The sequence below is a fragment of the Nuphar pumila genome, chromosome 10, assembly GCF_984573655.1.
Source record: "Nuphar pumila chromosome 10, dmNupPumi1.hap1.1, whole genome shotgun sequence".
In the NCBI taxonomy this organism is placed as follows: Eukaryota; Viridiplantae; Streptophyta; class Magnoliopsida; order Nymphaeales; family Nymphaeaceae; genus Nuphar; species Nuphar pumila.
In genome coordinates, this window is record NC_143258.1 from 103,599,409 (window position 1) to 103,621,465 (window position 22,057).

Sequence of the window (22,057 nt, forward strand, 5' to 3'; positions counted from 1 at the left end):
TGGATTCTTGTATGGGCTATTTACAATGCATGCGATCTTTTCTTACACACCTCACAAATATGCATACTTGATCCAACTTAAATACAAAGGTTTTCTTTATAAAACCCACATAAGACAATGAGGATCAAATCAGAGATCTTCAAATTAAATTGAACTTCTATAAAAAATTCTTACAAAGTTAGAGTGAACTTGAGAAGTCCTTGGATCAACAACAACCAACTTTCCCTCCAACACTCAACACTGTCAGGCTAAAGACATCATTGCACCAATAAGCAAGTGGAAGACAGGATAAACATGTGGTAGACATTAAATTTATCCAGATAAACTAGTGCATAGTGGCCCTGCATTTGTTAGAGATTGGCTGTGCTGCCCCCACTCAATTAGTGATCTACAGTTAACTTTGTTGCAGTCTGGTAACATGCTTGCTTCACATTCCAAAACTACAGAAAAAGGGCAATAGCTTGCATGGCTTCTGTCATTTTCGACTGGCATGAGCATTATCGATGTCTATGATTGTCGCTTGCACTATGTCTGCTGGTTTGCAGGTGTGAAGCATGAAGTTGCAGGCACCAACAGCTTTTTCATCAGTTAGAAATATCCATTCTTGGCGGATAGCATCTATGAACTTTGTCTTCATCAATTTGACCATTACGTCTGTTCCAGGGTTGGCTAATGCATGCTGCATAGACACGAGAGAATCAAAATTACTAATCATGCACAATATTATCTAATGTACATCCAACTTTTTGGACTTTCTCAAATGCTTTAAGCACAGAAAAAAAAAGAGCAAGAAGATGCTTATGGCATGAAAACTTAATGCATTGCTAACCTTCTAGACCATTTGTCCATGTTGGTGCATGCTAAACTTGAAATACGCAGGTAAAGTGAGCAAAAGAGAAACCTAAATATGTGTTTGGATACCTTCATGCCCCTCCTTTCAATGTTCTTGTCGGTCTCTTCTAGAAACCTTATCCCACTCGTGTCAATGCATCCTACATCTGAAATGGGTCGTGTGGCCAATCAGTAATTAGACCATAATTACCAAAACTAAAATGCGAGTGCAAGAAGCTGTGCCACAAACATATGGGTATAACCTATCTCAAGTTCAATCGACATGCATGGATTTTTTAATTTTTTAATTTTTGTAATAAAGAAACAACTTTCTGATATTTTAATATATAAGATGTAGTTTTCAATGACCATTTATAAATATTTAAAATATTAAGATAAAGGGTTGTGTGAGTATGTCAGCCAACTTGCGCCACTAAGGATGTGCCACCAAAATGGTGTGCCCCTGTGACATAAACAAGAAGTAATGCATGATGTGTGAAGTGAGAAGCAAGTATTTAAAGAATGCTTGGGTGCAGGAAGCATTGTGTGTGTAGAAAGCGTAAGGGAAAGTGATTAGGAAACAACCATAGAAACAAGTAGAAAATGGCATAAAAAACATAGTTAATGCATTTCTTCGATTATGATAAGAACATAAATTAAAAAAAAGTAGAATTCTTTGAACATGACAAAGACATTTGAAAAGATCAAGAAAGTTCATTTTCATAGTAGGTTCATTTTATTAAAAATGAGTTTCTTGTAAAATTGTAGAAGTGTGAAAAAAAACATGGAATTTTATGCTTTGCTTCCCAAGTTTTAAGAAGCTTTGAGTAGGTATGGATCGAACACGTCAATTGAGTAATGTGGAAATCGTACCAGTCATGTCAAGGATCACATGTTTAAGGCTACCCTTCCCAGAAGTTCTAAGCTTATCTTCTTCCTCATCTATCCACCTAGAGATTCTAAATAAATCAACATATAGGTCCACCCATAGCAGTACGCTCTTCTCTCTGCCTCTTAGCCCTCAATGTCTGGCCGATCTTCGCCTTTGCAGTTTTTCCTGAAGCAGCAGCTGTGGCATCTCGATCAGCTAGTGAGCTGGCCGCTCTTGGGGCAACTAATTCATCTAGGTCTCTCAGTCGCTTAGCTAGTGTCAATATAATTTCTATCTCTTTATCTGCCTCCCTTCGTTGCTACCCGACAAAGGAAGGAGAAGCATAGTCAATCTAATAATAAATTTTAAATCTTGACTTGGCTTTAGATTATAAAAACTACTAACTATACAAATGAAAAACCGTTATTATCAATCCCACGTAACTTATTAAGGTGAGCATTCTAATCTAGTATAGTAGGGTATGGCATAGAACAATGGAAAGTCCAATTTTCTCTCACCCTGTATTGTCAAATACAATATCCCTTACCTCATGCACTGGATTTGTCGTCCAATGCACGGGACAAATATTTCTATACCCCCATCCTGATAGAAACATCTAAATAATAAATAACCTCAAAAAAGGTCTTAGTTAGTTAGTTATATATAAAATGTGTTAGTTATATTGTTAGTTAGTTAGATAACTAACTAGATAGTTATCTATCAAGAAGGATCCCTATCTTTATCTCTATCCATGAGAAGATAGTTTGGGAATTTGCATGGGATCAAGATTGACCATATTTACCAAAAAGAATCTTGCTATATGAGAAAGCTGTAACGCCCCGAAATTTAACTCAAATTTTTAGGATTTTTTTATAATAGCGAAATCATTCAAATTAACCGGGTCAAACATTTCAGGTACATCACAGGAATCATCAAAGCAACTACCATTCATTTTATTTCTAATAAAAGTTTAAAACATAGGATCAAAGTTCAGAATAACTGAATGATATAATTAACCATAACTAAATTAAATTTTAACATCCCGAGAACACAATAGATCATATATCCTGATCTGCATACCATCCCACAATCACTCTTTATCTTTTATTCTTCTCCTAAAAAATAATAAAATAATTTGTGTTAGACCACAACCAATCTACGTAAGAGAATACTATGATTTTGCAAATGTATTATGTAACAAGTATGCACTGTGATTGAATAACTAAGGACAATAAAGCATGACATGGAGAAATAAGTAATCGAAAACTAATTTATTGCATATCAAAATTCTAACTCACAAAAAAACATATCATGAATCGCCACCTAATCAAACGAATAATCACAGGTTTAAATAATTAATCACATGCTCAATTAACTAATCCCAAGTTAACATGTTCATGTATAAAGCTCACAATCCTTTGTCTAAGTGATAATAAATTAAATTTAATGTTTCTCTTGAATTATCACGCGGCTACTCGCAGGCCAAGGCAACCGTAATAGAAGAGAACATTCAGATGTTTATTATACATTGATATTTTATTAACCTGAATGTCTAACTGAAATCCTAAAGGAGCAGTTGAGTAACTGAGAGAACCTCCCAAAGGCCCACAACAATAGGATGCATTCCTAACTTCTACAAAAGAACATGGAGCTACCACCTAGAAAAAATTTGATAGTCTAGGTCCCCTAACTTCAAGAACTGGAGACCAATGAGCTATTGCCGCTCGAAGCAAGAAGGACATGTCCTCGAAATTGTGTACCACCTATACTCTCCAAAGTAAGCTTAAATCTGAGTGGGTTGCTATCTTATTAATTTGTATTTCTCAAGTTATCAGGGTTTTTCTTGGTCTGAATCCAATAGCTTAAAGACACTGAAGTTTCCCAAAATTTTGAATCATACTACAGTAGTAGTAGATCCACAACCGTTCATACTTTAAATAGATATGTTAACCCACCTTTATCCATTAAATTGCGTAGACCCACCCAGAGTGCTTCGGTACCATTAAACTGTCAAGCATGAATGCTCTGGTACCTTAAAACCAATCAGGTGTAAATATTCATATATATATGTGAATTTACATGTGTATTCTTTCTTTTTTTAATTTTGAGGGCTAGTGTGTGACCCTCAACACCCTGGCTTGACACTTGTACGCTACAATACACCGACTTGCAGGCTCGATTAAACAATTATCATTTTCTTTTCTCAATGGCAAATTGTCACAACATACCATTAGGTTTTACACTTGCAACGTCCCACACATGGTGACGTGTGCTGGCAGCTTTTGCCAAACCAGCAGAGACATGTTTGTTTCATGTAGAAATCATGTTGTGTAATCTCAGAGATTTTGTAGTACTTTTATATACCTTTCTTGAATCACCTTCGCATTTAAACATTTCAGATGGTATACAACTTAATGTGCATTTGAGCATTTCAGGAAATATGCAGCCTTATATGCATTTGACTATCGTCTTAACATGCAGCTAAATATGCAGCTAAATATTAAATTGAATATGCAGTTAATTACGCATTTACATATCAATTGAATATGCAGCTGAATATGAAATAGAGCATCAACTTAATATGCAACTAAATATGCATATGCTAAAACAATTTCTTGCTTTATTAACAACCTTAACTCAGTATGTTCTGCTTAATCCAATATATTCTACGCACATTATGGTTGCAGTTGCTAGTGACCAAATCAAAACTCCCACTCTAGTCATACATAATAAGAGCAGGCTGGCCGAAATGCATGTGGTCAGACTTCATTATCATATTTCTTTAGTTAAAATACAATTAAAAGAAGAGGAAAGAGATTCACTTTTATGCTACAGTTTAAAACAATTCTTGTGGGCAGAGTGTGCAGTTACACCATTCTTATCACAGTACCAACACATATCATAGGTCCACATATTTTGAAATTTAACTATTCAGATTGTTTCCCACAGACTTTACTTATAACAGAATTTTAATAAAATCTCCAAATGGGTCAGGATATGATAACAATTTAAAAATCACCATACACAGAAGAAAAAATAGCAATAACTAGGTCCAATGATGTATGCTAGTGCATGCTCGCACTACCTACGGTTGATCAATCACACAGAGATGATGCATAACCGAGAAAGAAGAAAAATAAATAAATAAATGGTCTAAACAAGGAAATTAGCATACATCTTGATATTACTCAAACCCTTAAATAACCACAAAAATTAGGTGGAAAAAGGAAGAGAAAAAAAATAAACATAATTTATTAAAATACAAACTCCTTAATCGTAAGTCGTTGGACTCAACTGCACATCAAATGAACTCTATAACCTAAAATTAGGTAAATTGGGGGGTTTCATGCCGATTTCCCAAATTCACTACATGCCAAACCAAAATTTTTGTATATATGCATGCAAAACCCCATTTACACAGGTTAAGCCCATGTAAATGGGCTGAACAGTTCTACTAGCATGCTTGAGACCTATACACTGCAGAAACCATCGTGACACCTACCTCTTTTGAAGTTTTCCCCTCCGCAGAATGTTGGCGTAGCCGAGTGTACCATCTCCAGAACTTGTGTAAGAGGGACAATGAAAGGGAGAGGGAGCAGAGAGAGGAAAGTAACGAGCGAGGGAGGAAGGGAGAGGGGGTCGGTTAAATAGAGAGAGAACGAGAGAGGAGGTTATAGAGATCGTGGGTGGGAGAGAGGAGTCATTTTTTCCCTCCCCACTCCTCTCGTTATCCTTTTTGTGCCCATTCACCCTATTTAGGGTTTCGGGTTCACTAATGACCCCCCCCCCCTTTTATTTCATGATTTTTTTTTTAACATACTTCACCTCTTAACCTTAACACTATCATTTTTTAATGTGAACATTTTTTTTTATTTTTTATCATGATTTCATTTTAACGCACCAACTTCTCTTTTCATTTTTTAAATACTAATATTTACAATTCCAAAGAAGAATCCAACTTGAATTACTATGGATCCAATTACGTTATCTTGAATTTCACGTAACTATAATGAATCCATATAAGAGATCCAGATCTAAGGATCCAAATTTTCATCATACTCTAATTTAGAAACATGAATCCAATTTAATATTCATGGATCCAAGCCAAAGATTTTGGATTCCAAGCAACGTATCTCAGATCCAATTAAAATTTTAATTGGACCCTTACCATACTTATATATTCGATGTTCAGGATCTAAAAGAAGTAATGTGGATTCAAACATCGCATAGGCTATTACGGATCCCAATAAAGTGCTATAGGTCTGATATAGAATTTTTCTCATTAAAAATCTGGTTTAAACTTCGTGGATCCACTCTATTGGTCCTTGATCCAATATCAAATTTGATCATGATATTGAGGATCTATTACCAGAGATTCGATCCATTTGACTGAAATCTATTTATTAAATATCAAATTTAATGTTCGTGATCCGATATCTAAGATACAAATGAAATATCAAAGATTCAAACAAGATATTATGGATTCGATATTGAAGATTGAAACACAATATCCGAGATCCAAATATGAATAAACAAATAAAATAACAAAAATATCCTTGTACCAGCTTAAGGACATAAATTTTAAGTTTATTTATATGATAAAATTCACGGGTATTACATTCTCTTTATGAAAAACTTGTTTTTTCTTGAGAGGGAAAGCTTTGGAAAATTAGCTTCCAGATTATAGAAAACTTGATTCCCTTTAGTGTCAAACCCACAACATCCTCGATTTTCAAATCGATTATGTTTCTCTTTTGCTTCTTGTTACTTCTCACTCGCCTTCTCTCACTTCCAATATTTTTTTAACAAGTTTGAGTATTGTTTTTATATTATCTTATATTTGTATTCATGCCATTTTCTTATTTGTTTCCACTTGCAATTCATATTGCTTTATTTGATGCTTCCTTTTCATTGTTTATGCACTTGCATAGTCGCTTCACAACCGTATCCCCCTTCCCGCTTTATAATATTTAACACTCGCTTCCACTTCACTCATTGCTAGCTTCTCATATCTATTTCCTGGTAAGTATGATATTAGCACAAAAGACTCGAGAAAGAAAGACTAACCTCTCTATGAGATAGCTAGAATTTGCAAAATAAATTGGTGAATTAATTTGGAGGATAAGGATCCGAGGAACAGAGGTGGCAGTTGGGTATTGGCTGATGCCCCTGAAGACGCTAGAGTTTGGGATATTGCTGAGAACTAAAGTTCTAGGCTTAGCAATGAAGAGTATAACTCTATGCACAGAAATGACAACCTACAAAAGCATCAACATCATCATCAATAATGCTTATTTAAAATACAAATACTAAGTTGTTGCATGAATTCACATAATAGATACGAAGTACCATGAAGATCTAGGCAGATAATTAAACAACTTACAGTCACAATGAGTCCAATCTATATGCTGCCAAAGTTGACGAGGTTAGTCCAGGCCAAGCATGACAGAAATGATGGAGGCAAGAAGAACAAGGGCGGGTACGTAGTGGAACAATCGAGTCAGGAAGAGTAGAGTTATCATAACAGCAATGGCCATCACAATATTAGACATTGCAGTCCTCCAACCAGCAATGAAGTTGATATTCAAGAGCGAAAAGGCCCCTAGCTAAAAATAATTTACCAAGATGTTATAGATTTTCTTTGATACATGAATAAAAGATTAAGGTTAGAAAAGCACAATATCTATATGAATGTGCTCAGTGTCATGTGTACAAGTATACGTGCAACACATGGATATAAGAAATGACAAACATTTAAACAAGTTCTGAATGTACAATTCACTAAATTCAAGTATTTCATGATTTACTACATAAAGGAATGACATCCATGAATAACATATCATATGAATGAATCTAATTTAAATTATCACATTTGAACGTAAAGGAAAGCATTGCTAAGTTATGCATCATATGAGTGAATCACACACCGATTATAACACATGCAACATCGAGCATTATATGTATACTTGAAGACTTTAAAAAGTGTACTGACTTTATATATCTCTTGTTAATTACATTGTGGGTACGCACAAACATAAACATCGTAGCAGACCAAGACCACACAAGGGTTTATTATGCCTTTTTAAATTAATACCCTGTGTGACTAGCCGTACAGAGATCCAAAGGGGATGGTCCATGATTGAGAGAATACTCTCCAATGGCTAGAACTAGAATTAGGATGCACCTTAGAAACTTCTGTAGAAGACTTGGATCTACCACCTAGGATGCATTGGTAGTCCCGACCTCCTAACTCCATGGACTGGGGATCGGGTGAGATGCCTAGCTCTTACGAAAAACTCAAATGTCCTACGAAGCTTGTACCACTTACCATCTCCAAGGTAGACCATGGGTCCAGTAACATACATCGTCTTTCAGGTGTACCCAGAGCCCTGAAAAACCAGTAACATATACCGTTTTCAGGTATACCTAGTATCCTGAGAAATTGGTAACATATATCATCTTTCAGGTATACCCAAAATCCCATATTTTTGTTATGTCTGCATATTTTTCATTCTTATTTGTTTTTTTTTGTGTAAGTCATTGTACCACAAGGAATTTCTAAAATCCCAACCCACACTCGAGGTGATCTCAATGTATGCATATTACCCATCGAATTCCCCATAGGCACCAACCATAATTTCTCAGAATTTTGGCTCAACTCTGAGTCGAGTACTTATACTTATAATATTTTAAGGTTTTATTTCTGAGCTCGGGTGTACGTTTTGTACCCCACTGACCATGCACTCATAAGACATGTCTCAAGTGCAACTTTTCATAAGTGTTTGTATGGCACTAGAATGGTCTCATAAGACTGCAAACTCAATTTTGAGCCTTCACAAGATCATGGTATAAAAAATGTTCTTTATTATGCGAATTTGGCAGAACAAGCATAGATCAACTAGCAAAAAAACATGTCATAACATTCGCATGCAATCACCATTCAATTTATGTGTGAGCACATTAACATCATAGTGCCTGTACAATTACCACAAGAATTTGGCATGCTCAGTTTCAATCTTGTACTATCGTGCCCTTGTAGTTTTTCTCATTTGTGTAGTTATAACAAAAATATGCATTTAACAATAGGCAATTCATGCATCGAAACTTTAGTCGTAACCTTCATATGTCAATTACATATATAAACCATGTTTAACATGAATATGTCATGGATATCTCATTCATTGCCACATTCACTGATACATTACTTTCATAAGCGTATACTAAAATCATCATGCTATTTAAAACATGTGCACTAAAGTGAGCTTTTGCCCTAACCAATGTATGTGCGCCTCGGTGCGTTTCGGGCCTACTCTAAGCATGTGCATATTAGTGAATCTCAATGTAGCATACATTCCATATGTAGGGAGAATAACAAGTATAATTGGAATTTCACAGTTTGAGAATAAGATAAACCTTCATTCAGGAACAAATAGTGCAAAAATGAAACTTTTGTAAAAGTGTGTATGTGTACGCTATGATGGCCAAAAACCATCCAAATTTTTATTTTTCTTTAGATTGTCAAATAGAACAAGAGTATGTATACAATTTACGTTTTCTGAATTCACGCATTTTATCATTTATAAGATCGCACTGAACCTTTTTATCTCGCAAAATATTGTATCATATATATATATTATCTTTAGACTGTAATTGGGCTGCCCTGAGTCATGGACAAGCCGATAGTCGGTGAAACCTCAACTAGGCATGTGGACTAATAGGATCACGTTGTACCGGTTATGAACAAAAGCAATTAAACATATTGTCTAGGAAGATTGTTATCGAATAGACTAGGGTGAGACATACCCCAACCTGTTATGATGTCCCAAGGTGACGTGTATGCATGGTGCTTATAAGGTGATAACTAATAGATGAACTAGGGTTAGACTCCTACCGGTTCACATTTAAAAATACCAAATCCATATACTATATTTTCATTTTGTTAAAAATCAGTCCGCCAAAAAAAAAATGTGCTTCATGGATCAGACGGTATGTGTATGTTTTTTTTTTTTTGAAGCAATGCATGGTACAGACCTAGCGTGCTCAACCCACACGTTGATGTTGTGTGCCCACTTACCGAACTGGCGATGGCCTGCTGCCATGAGTGGCAGCAGTGCCCAGTAGGGTACTACTGCGCATGCTGCAACAACTAGGGTACCTACCGTGCCCAGTTCGGGGTTGGCGAAACCCCCCAGCTATGCTGACGTAGTTCAGCATACCAAGTTTGGATCGACGAATAGAGATTTTTAAAGTACCAATTTTCATAGTAGATGTGCATACGCACCTGCATGACATTTACGAGTTTATAAGCACACTCGTATGAGTATTAATCTTGACATAGGCATACCCTGATGTGTCTTTGCTTTTCCTCCATACAATCGTGTGTATGCCCATTTTTTTTTCAAAGTCTAGCTGAGGTTAGGCAAACCTCTATCAATTTTACAACAATATAATGGGATTTGAACTTGCAACCTCTGAACACAAGGAAAACGTGCACTAGCTGCTCCTATGGGTGTCATACCTACATAAGACTAGGACTATGGCCTGGAACGTGAAGTTCCATAATATATATATATATATACATATTGGCAATATATTGCAGGTGATCATGGCTATGCAACCAACTAGATTTTTTTTTCAGACAATGACACTACATATGGCAGAATGTACATGCTAGGACCCAATTTTTTTTGACAGATTATATGTGTGTGCAAGTAGTGTGACCGGACCTGTACATTCAAAAGAAAGATCATCCCATAATTCACACTAACGTGAAACAACATGCTGTAATAAAACTTTAAGAATACTAGCATATGTAAATTCATTATTTAGGTATATCACTATGAAAATTCATTGTAAGGATACTAGCATAAACAAATAAATTTTTTTTTGAAACCTTCCATCAGATTTTCATCCCAATTAACCCTGGTGATTACCTACTGCTGAGAGCATGTGTATGCATCTGAAACGTGCATCAAGAGCTTCCCACTACATGTATACTACATAACGGTGGAAACATGTATGATTTTTTTTTTGAAATTTTACAAAACGCTAGTTTATATCTATAAAAGAATTTCATTATGTTTCACATGGCAACAAGCAGATGGGTCAATATATTTTATGTGTATGTAACCTGATAGGAGAGATAAGAAGGCAACGATGGTTAGATATTTATAATAAGCTTTGTCATTAACAAGAGTGTTAACTACGTTCATCCTTATTCATAGGTTACAACATATACCTTAGTTTAAAAATGGGAAAACCTCTACTACTATAACTAGTACCATATTATCTGTCAGAGATTCATAGGTGCAAGCTTTATCAGCTCAAGCTGAACACATAGTATGTTGAATGATTAACCCACCAACATACTACGTAGGCTAGGTTGTACATCGTATGTAGTTATCAATGCACATACACATTATAGCTGGGATCGGTTTGATATTTTATCTGTCGTGGTTAAGTACCAGAACTGAGAAAGTATATATATATTTTCAAATATACTTTCAAACAATATGCTAGATGCGTGTACTCCATGTCACTAGACACACACATACAAATAAAATGCTCTTACCTATTCGAAGCTTTAAGCCGATGATGCAGACACTTCTTCTTTCGTTGGAGTAACACGTCAGCACAAGGAAGAAAGCCACGTTCCAACAATGGAGGTTAAAAGAGAGAGAGAGAGATCCCAAATCGTGAATTAACGATTTCCACTAGGCCTTCTCCTATTTTATATCCCTTAAGTAGCAACTTCAAAACTTTGAAATCTTCATGAACCGCCCATCAATTCCCACGATTTATGGGCTTCGGTTATTTCCATTAATGCCCATCCCTCAATGAAAAATTTCTCTCCAACAACTTTCCTTTTTCATTGTTGTGGTACCCCTCCATCACTTGTGGTGGGATTTCCCTAAGATTTTAGATGAGAGGGAAAAGTAACCAACTCCCACACGATTTTCATGGGAGATGGGCTAGAACGTAAGGATTCTTGGAGTCCATGTTTAAACTTTTTTTAATGAGGAAAAAAATCATAGATAGTTTATCCAAAATGATTCCACACACAAGGGTTTTGAATCGTGGACATCTACCAAAGGGGCAACAAATCCCACCACTATGCCATGTTAAATTTTGTTGCAAAGAGTGCGGGATTAATTTATATAAACTTTAGTTGTACATTTCACTATTCGACGAATTTTCTTGTTTTCACGTGAGCTTTCTTGATTCTTCTTGTCTTCACATTAACTTCCATTTAATATACTTCGGATTTCACACCAGAGTCTTGAAGTATTCGGGTTCTTTGAATTGACCTCATGAACCAGGTTGGATCTTCAGATCTCACTGAAGTCCGAATCCGAGTCCAATTTCGAGTATTCTTTATTGGATTCGTGTGAACAATTCCAGATTCAGTGGAATTGCATTGAATTTGACAAAGTCATATTATTTTATAATATTTTACATTTTTATTTCTCTAAAAATTCCTTAAAAATTTTGGGTTTTACAAGTTTGATCTGGATTGGGAGAGGGAGAGGGGGGGGGGGGGAAGAGGGAGAGGAAAAGAGGGTAGGGCAAAAAAAAACCTTTTTAGTTTTCTTTAAATACATCTGATGTTGGCTGTTGATCTTATTAAGATTCGACAACAAGCAATATTCCACTTTGTTTGCCGACATAAGAGTTGGACTGCTACATGCAACAGTATTCCTTGGGTATTCTTGGTCACACCATTCAATATGCAGACGATACCATAATATTTGGTCATGCGAATGTTAATCAAATATCCAGGTTATGCTTTATTATTAAAGTCTTCAATAGAATTTCAGGCCTTCGCCTAAACGAGAGTAAGTGTGCTCTGGTCTTACTCAATGCTGACCCTCTTCTCCAATCGGCTGCTGCAAGGATCTTCAACTGGCCGATATCTGACCTTCCAGTCAATTTCTTAGGTCTATCATTTCACTCACTGCAGTCGTCGGGAATTTCATCTTAGATGTCTACTATAGAGCGGGTGTAAGGAAGATTGCAGTCTTGGAAGGCTAGATATTTATCTTTTGGGGGCCGATTGACGCTAATATGCCATTTTTTGGCCCGATTACCAAATTTTTATATGAGCATGTCCATTATATCAACAACAGTAGAACAAATGATTAACCGTTTGCTCTCTCACTTTCTTTGGTCTGGGAATGCATCTCACAAAAAGGCCCTGCTTGTTTATTGGCAACATATCGTTCTCCCGAGGAAGCGAGGTGGCCTGAAGATTTTGGCTCTGAAAAAGAGGAGTATCGTTTTAGTCTTGAAGTAGGTCTAGGTCTCTTCCACATCTCCATCTTCTTGGGCTACGTTTGTTAGGCAAAAATATGGTAGTCTATCTGACTCCCTTTTTTTTTGACGCCCAGTTCAGTGTGCCATTCATCCCTTTGGCTGGAGTGGCAGAAGACAGTTCGCTCGTTCAGTGACAGGGATCTTAGGCCTGTCCATATCCGCCCGTGGCTTCAGTAGGCCATTGCGAGCAGAGATAGGTTCTCCATTAAGCAAGTTTACCATTCCTTGTTGCCTTCCAGGATGGACTGGTTTTCCACTGATTGTATGTCGGGTAAGGGGCCTGCTCCAAAGGCCGAAGCTTTGGCGTGGTTAGTGGTTCTGGATCGTGTTCAAACCCAGACTAATGTCAAGAAACAAAGGATTCAATTTTCCAGCATGTGTGTTTTTTGCGAGAAGGCAAAAGAGGATACGACTCACCTATTTTGGTTTTGCACGGTCGTTCTAGACCTATTTTTTCAAACTTGGGGTGCATCGTCTGTTCAAATTCATCTGAGTTTCATTATTCGGGACCTCTTGCTTGGTTCCATGATTTTACGACATAAAAATAAAGAGAGATTATTGTGGTGGGTATGGTTGTTTTCAGCATGGTGGGTGATCTTGACTGAAAGAAACGACATCTTCTTCAGGGGCATCAAATTCGGTTTTGGAAGGCTTTGCCAGCGGGTTATGTCTGATGTGTATCTGACTCTTCAATTATATAGTAGAGACGGGGGTTTGATCAGCTTGTACTCTGAACTGTGCACATTCACCATCTAGATTGTGGCTGTCTTACTCTTATGTTATTCTCTCATCCAATATTCTGTTGGATGTATTTTGGTAATGTTGAATGTTCTCTCTCTCTCTCTCTCTATATATATATATATATATATATATATATATATATATATATATATATATATATATATATATATATATATATATATATATATATGAGAACTTAACATATTATCCATGCGGCTTACTGAAAATTACTCGGACGTTACTTTTCTCTACTTAATTTAAAAAGGGAAAGAGGTAAAACAATAGGTTATTCTTGTTTTCTTTTTCTCCTAAAATTTTGTTTTTTTTAATGTTTATTTGTGTGTTCATATCACAGATTTTTCTGCACATTGCCATGAGACTTTTCCCTTCAATCTTGGGGAAATAGCAATAATAATAATAATAATAATAATAATAATAAAGGTTCAAATGAAATGGTCTTCATGGTGCATAAAGTTTTGGTCAGTTTAGGTGTCTTTAAAATGAAAAAGTCTAAAGCCTAAATGATTTTCTTGTTTGAATGAATCACAGTAAAAAGTTCAACCCTCAATTGTGTTTAGAACAATTCTATATCATTTTTAGGTAACTAACACATATTGTGACTTCTCTTGAAGATCAAAGCAGAAAATTTGATGCAACATAGGCTTTACATATTAATGTTGATCTGCCCATTGTTCAGTGGAATCCATTTTGTTCGCGCACAGCCATTTACCCGTAATAGAAGAACGTGTTCTGTCAATGTTGAATCTGCATCAATACTATCAGCTCAAGACTACATCTCAGGCCCAAAAACCCCATAAAATCCAATAAGATGCAAGTAGAATTAGAAATTAGAAAAAAAAAACTGATACCTTTCTCAAGGGAATGTGCTATGTTTTGCATTTAAATCTGATATTGTTACTCAAATACAAACTATATATTCCAAACATGGTGAGAAATCAGGAGTAATTGAAAGCCTGAATCTTTTAAAGAGTTTTTTTTCCATAGGCAAGCCGGGTACCAGTAATACAACTATACCATTGGGTTTTGAACCTGCAACCTCCTAACACAAGGTGACTTACAGTAATTGTTCTAATCAGACAAGTGGAGCCCCGTTGATGTTTAAAGAGTTATTTACGCTTCCAAAATGGGGGGGAGTAAACTCCATGTCCTTGCAAATCCCACCGACACAACTTTCTAAAATATTAGTATATGCATAAAGACGACATTACCCCTTTTAATTGAGTATGGTAAGAGATACTGCCTGAGTCATGCCAGGGTTATTCAGTCATTTGCAAAAACCGAAGCTCCGGCCGAATGCAGTTCTATCAATTTCAAGAGGGTACGGAGGTTTAGATCTTGGCATTCAAAATGACCCAAAAGGGTCATGGTCCACAAGAAAGTTCGTCATTGTTTTGAAATTCTTTTATTGGTTGGTGGACAAGCATGACAATGTCCTGTGCCTTTCATCCTAAACTTTATGAGAATTGACCATTATGTCCCTTGCTAATTGGTGAAAAGATCTGGTGCACAAATATTTGTGCATTAAGCACCTGATCACCGTCTATTTTGGGAACTGGGCCGTGGGACAAATGACTTAGAGAGGGTGATTAATGCACAAATTTTTGTGCAATCATATTGCACCCGATGGACTTTGTTAATTAATTGGGTGATGATTTTACAGGTATTTTCTTAATTTTGGGTCATTTCAGCTGACTTCTTTTCAGTTTTGCCTCATTAGCGGAATGGTCATTTTCAAAAAAGAACTGTGCACGGAAGTCAATCAACTACTCTCATCAGCCCAAAGGTGTTTGCCATCAAGGGATGGTCCCGTTCCATTCTCAAGAAGCATGACACTCTTGCATATGGCCAAAGCAAGGTCATTTGTTGAGAGTGAGGGTGCTTTATGAGTTTAAGCCATAGTTACCAAGAAACAAAAAGAATTGGAGAAGCGATTTTGGAAGCGAAAAAAGTGAGTTTTAAAAAGTAGTATGAAGCGGAAAGCAATAATCGGTTGTGAAATGATTACGTAGATGCATGAAAAAAAAAAGAAAACACGCAGAAAACAATATGAAGCACGAGCGATATCAAATTAAAACAAATTAAAAACAATATAATTAAACACAAGTATAAAACCACATAAAATCAACATGCAAACTTGTTATACAAAGTGAGTGAAAAAGTGACAAGCGAGAGGAAAACATTAAAGAAGCAAAAGAAAACCTATTTTTCGAAATGAAGAGAAAGCGAGCTTCCCACTTAAAATGAATCAAGCAGTATCCTAAAGCTTTCTCTCATTTCAAGGAAGTGAGGAATTTCATGCATCCAAAGAAAAGCTTCAGGTAACTATGGTTTATACCGGCAACCAATGATAGACAGCCAGCGTAACCAAGTTTCTGAGTTTGTGATACTTTTTTCGTTTTTCATAAAAGAAAACACCTTGCTTCATTGGAGCTGTTCAAGAGGTTGGGTTGGTTGTTATTTTATAAAAATTGACCTCTCTCTCTCTCTCTCTCTCTCTCTATATATATATATATATATATATATATATATATATATAAAGAGCTGTTGGAATATGTTTACTGAAAATATGTAAACTAGAGTGTCACGACACATTTATTTGCAAATGAGACCATGAAGATGTGTTCAACATGGTTCATTTGTTAAGAATCAACTATTGAATTGTCTTTTGAATGTAAAAACATGATTTTAGATGCTTGAATATTTATAAAAATTCTAAACAATTGATTTTCAAGCCTAAAAAAAAATCTTGTTTATGAATCGTAATCAAATGATTCAATGCAGATCACATCCATGAAATTAAAGAAAAAAAATCATAAAAAATCTCAGTTCACACGCATGGGCCCACGTAGGCACCTAAAGCATATGCATGCTCCCTTTTCTCTCTTTCTCTGTCTCTCTATTCATGAAATATAAGCCGTTGATTTTTACCATCTTAAAGATGAGTCTTATGCCATATTAAACATGATAAAATCTTTTAATATGCCATATTAAACATGATAATATACTAACACATCTGTATGGCAAGATTTACCATTTGGTGACTAAATCTATGTAAACACAGGTGTGTACCCACCACTTGGATGATCTGTTTGTCAGCGTGAGAAAGGTAGACGAGCAAACTCCAAAGTATCACCGACGTCAGCAGGGCCGCATCTGATTTCCAGAAGAACCTCGGCTGCCACTTGCTCTATATCACCAAAACACAAAACCAATTAAACAGAAAAACAGAGGAAGATATTAAAAAAAATATTTGAGAGCCCTCTCACGTTGTTCTTTGCAAAGGTACTGGAGGAATAAAAGCAGCACGAAAAAGACGGGAAAAAAAAGGAAGGAAAAAATTAAAAAAGGCTACAACACAGACGTGGCTCATAAGAATAAAGCACTAAGAAATCCCAAAAGAAAAAAAAAATAGTCGACTTCATTGACCACTTTCGACAAGAGCGTGAAGGATGGTTGAGACTTATTTGCCACATATTCTGAATCTTGGCAGGGGGGTTTATTATGACATTTTCTCCTGTCAATTATTTTTTGGCCATTTTTTTATTGTTATTATAGAGTTGTTTTGGACAAAGAAACAAAAGTAACGAGTGGGGGTGGGGGTGAAGGGGAGTAAAAAAAAAAAAAGGAAGCAGCAGCCGACTACCACATATGCCCTCATAATAATCCTCATCAAGCTACCATGGATCTTTCTTATTTATAGGGAGATCTAGGGAAAGTCCATAATAGGTCTATAATGTGTTCATAATGGGCACTACTGGGGGGGCCCTAATGGGCTTGAACTGTAACCTCTCAAAACCCAAAAGTCTCTATCATGTATGTCCTTTGATGTGCCCATGTCAATATGAGTCACATTCAAGTTCAATCCGATCTGATCCAAAATTCAACATTCTCCAACTTGTCCCATTGACATAGAAAAATACATAATTGATATTCTTTACCATTATCTCAATTTAATTTTTATATGGGTTCACATGTTATTCTGTATCACAATAATGAATTATATGAGTCATGGAGATGAACACCTCTATACGAGATGTCATATTTTCATGCATTATAATATTATTTATTTTCAGTGTTTTATCATGTTAAGATTACTTTTATGAATGAGTTGGTCTCTACCCCCTTCTATTGGTTATTTTCAATATTGTTATTTTGCTATTCTCTTCATCCAAACAAAAGATACTTTATACCGAATCAACAATGCACAAAACCATGAAGAATCAATTTAGTTTCATAAATATGATCACATATAACAATAATATATTGTCATGCATTAGAAGAAATCAAGCATACTCATCCTCATTACATGTTAAGAATATAATCCTGGTACTAGACCTTTAGTAAGGAGATCCAGAGTCATTTTTTTCGTATCGATTATATTAATACACACTAAATAATTCTCGATCATTTCTTTAATAATAAAGTATTTTAACTTCATGTGTCAACATGAGGTGGAGCTCTTGTTGTTATTTGATAAAGACATGATAACTTCATTATTACATAAGATCTTTAGTGGCATCCCAATAGAGTCCACTATGCCAAGACCCATAATAAAGCTTCTAATTCATATGGCCTTAGATGAAATCTTATTTAAATAAATAATTTTAGCCTCAATGACTTGCATAAATTTCTTCACTATCTTATATTGAGATATAACACCTCAAATATTTTTAGCCACTCGCAATTGCAAAAGTAACAAACTATGATTATTTGAGCACCTCACTTCTTATAGACATCTTTCTAACTACTCTCACTTCTCATAGACAGTTTTTAGAACAACTATTCTATTTTTTGTATGAGTAGGAGATTAATCGCTCTATATGAGAGTAAATGCGAGACCCTTTATTATTCACCTTTTCTAAGACAAGCATAATAGAATCATTATCATATGACTTCGGTGAAAACAATAATACTCTGAGCTGCTTCACCTCCTCAATTCTCAATAAATTGACTTCTATTGGTGAAATTATTAGATTATGTAACTAGAGACAATTCAGCACTGTATATTTTGGTACAAATACGCTTCATGAGCTGATGTACACAGTGTGAATTCAAAGCACAATGACCTATTTTGAATAGAATTATTGTTTCATAAAGTCATACACAATCTCAATACCGAATTTCAATCTTAACACGGTCCAAGAAACCCTCAATCAACAAAACTCAAATTACTTTGGTGATAACCAGAGTGAGTTGATCAAAATCTTTTACCGTAAGTTCATGTACAACATGTCATAACACAAATAAAGTGCATACATGCATAATATCATGCTTAAATAATAATGGATAACTCAAAAAAATAATATGAAATACACCTTATATTATGTTAAAGTTACAAAAAAAACTATGACAAAAACATGCATTTACGAGTCATATTGAAGATTGAGGTCTTAAAATGGCTTAAATAGGTCCTTAAAGACTCTAAATCGGTTATAAAAGCCTTGAACAAGTATATAAAACCACTAAATCAGTCAGGAAAACTCTCAAACTGGTCACAGGAGGCCCGAACTGGTCTTATAAACCATTGAACCTATCCCAAAAAGATCAAACCAGTCCCTAAAAAGTTAAAACCAGTCCCAAAATGCATAAACCAGTCCTAAAAACCATTGAACCAATTTTTAGGATGACTAAATCGGTTTTAGAATGTCTGAACCGATTCTAAAAACTCCAAAATTAGTCTTAGAAACCCTTAAATTGGTCCCAAAAGGATCATATTGGTTCTTGAACTGGTTTTGTCCTTAATAAGTTAAATGATATGATAATTGACCTGATTTGATCCATGGTTACTGACCCGATCCACCTAGGAACAATAATGAGTCTTGGAACCGGTCAAGACCAGACCCGATCCGCCCAGAACCCCAACGGGTTTGAGTCTCAGATTGGGTCAGGACCAGACCAATCAACCTGGAACCCCAACGGATTCGGGTCCCAGATCGGGTCAGACTCATACCCGATCCACATGACACCCAAATGGGTCCGGGTCATGGATCCAATCAAACTCAAACCGGTTCACCTGGAACCCCCAATGAATTCGGGTCCTCAATCGGGTTCGATCGAGTTAGACTTAAACTGGTCCACCCGGATCCCCATGTTTCACAACCTCCACCGCAGTAGCCACTGACAGTTGGCCCTGGGGGTTGATGGATGGCTGCCCCTAGCAGCGACATCCGAGATCAGCTACCAAAGGCGGCCGTTGGCGATGGTGGCTGCTAGATGGGGTAGGTTCCCATGGAAACCAAACTTTTGGTTTTGTAATCCAATAACTTAATCAATTGATGCCCTCAATGAGCCAAGGCCAGAATGTCGAGAGGTGGTCAAAACCCTTAAACCAAGAGAGAAATCACACACTAATGGGACACTCAACTGCTAAATCCCAAAACCTTTTTCATGTATATTCTTTGAAGTGCTCATGTCAATATGGGTTATATTTTGGTTGGATCTGATCCGATTTCAAATCAGACAACATATATATATATATATATATATATATATATATATATATATATATATATATATATATATATATATATATATATATATATATATATATATATATATATATATAGGTATATTTTTTCCTATTACCTGGTGAATGTGGGTTACGACGAAGCGCATTCCTTCGACAACGTCGGTTTCGCTGGCGAAGTGGTGAAGGCCGACGATGCCCTTGAACTGATGAAGACACATGATGGTGGCAGCCCCAGCCATGAAACACCTGATTGTTGCATGCGATAGGAAATCCACGATAAACCCTAGCCAGAAATATATGCAGCAGTACAACATTGAGACCAACCAAGAGGAGAGTCAGTAGGTGACCTGAAGAGAGGGAATACGTTGGCAGAACTCATCTACCATGTGTGACCTCAACTATGTTATTAGCTAAAAAACGAAAAAAACAAAAAAAAAAAACAAATACAGCTGTCTCTCTCATCTAGAAGGACAAACACGGTCTCTCTCACACACCTGAAGAAGCCTAGAGCGGCCTGGAAGATTCCGGCGAAGAGGGTGACCGTGAAGGCCAAGTGCATGTAGAGTCCGTGCTGCTTTGCCGGAGAGACCTCCCTCCCCGGCATCGACGCCATCAACCGCGACGGTATGGACAATGTCCCCTCTGCCACATCCCTCGAGCTCATCGGTGGAACGAATCTTGAATCTATGCATATACATGATCAACCAAAAACGAACTTCAAAACTCACCAAACAAAGAAAAAAAGAAAACCACCACCTAACTCTTAATTCATTCATGGTGCTTATTATTATTATTATTATTATTATTATTATTATTATTATTATTATTATTAAGCCATTTAAGCCTAGAGTGGCACAGATCAACCAACTGATCAACAGCACACCAAAAGCTTACGGAAAGATTTAAAAAACAAAAGCCTTTACTCCCTATAGTCCCATACACCAAGATAATGATGACGACTGATAATAATCGAAGGTGATATGAGTTCATAACGATGATGGTGGTGGTGAAGGGGACCCACATAGGCTGAGGTTGGGAGGGAGGTCGGAGAGCTTTGCGTCGCTAATGCTCTGGGGAATAGCGAAGTTGGCGATGGTTATGCCGACGATGATGTCGGACTTCAGCATGGGAAACACGTACTGTAGCCTCAGCACCACCTTACGGCGGATCGGCTGCCCCCTGAACTGCCGGATCTGGTCGCCGGGGAAGATAGACTCCTTCAGCGACTCCGCCAGCACTGGAAGAAACAACTCCATAGGCAGCTTCGACACCCGGTGCAGGCACTCCAAGCGTCCTGCATTGCCCATCTCGTTGGAAAGCTCGTCGTAGAAGTTCCTGTCCAGGGGAATTCCGATAGACACGGTGGTGGTGGTGGCGGTGGCGGTGGCGGGGAGGGGGTGATGATGGACTATTCATAGGGAGAAGGGAAGCGAGCCTTTACGGTGGTCCATGGAGGAGTGGGACCCACGCTCTTTCTACGTCCGCGTCGTTTTGACATGCCCGCTTCGAGACACGGGGAAGTGGGACCCGACTTCCGTACGGAGACTTGAATTATTCTAAATTTTGTCCATATAGCTACCACTTTCAACGGTAGGACGACACCACACGTTGCAAGTTCTCATTGGTTTAGGGGTTGTGCGATCATAAGCATGACTCGTGTCAAACGGTAAGATGGTCAAGGATTCTGACAAGATGGCTGATGAATTGTTGAGGGGAGATCAGGTGAAATCACATTGTACACTTTGAGTGTGCCACTGCACCTGTCTGACCTCCATCTCTGTCAGTTGTGAGAGGCCCAACAGAAGATGGAG

The 22,057-nt window shown here is 36.8% G+C and overlaps 1 pseudogene across 1 annotated transcript; it reads right to left on the reverse strand.

Annotated features, from left to right (window-relative positions):
* Positions 1 to 475: 475 nt before the first annotated feature.
* Positions 476 to 21,617, reverse strand: LOC149827712 (sulfate transporter 3.1-like; annotated as a pseudogene). Its single transcript, XR_016434691.1, has 9 exons — positions 21,268 to 21,617; positions 20,742 to 20,930; positions 20,363 to 20,535; positions 16,788 to 16,964; positions 7,086 to 7,308; positions 6,770 to 6,960; positions 1,705 to 1,790; positions 922 to 998; positions 476 to 679 (listed from the first exon to the last, which is right to left on the reverse strand). The product of XR_016434691.1 is annotated as a sulfate transporter 3.1-like (transcript).
* Positions 21,618 to 22,057: the final 440 nt, after the last annotated feature.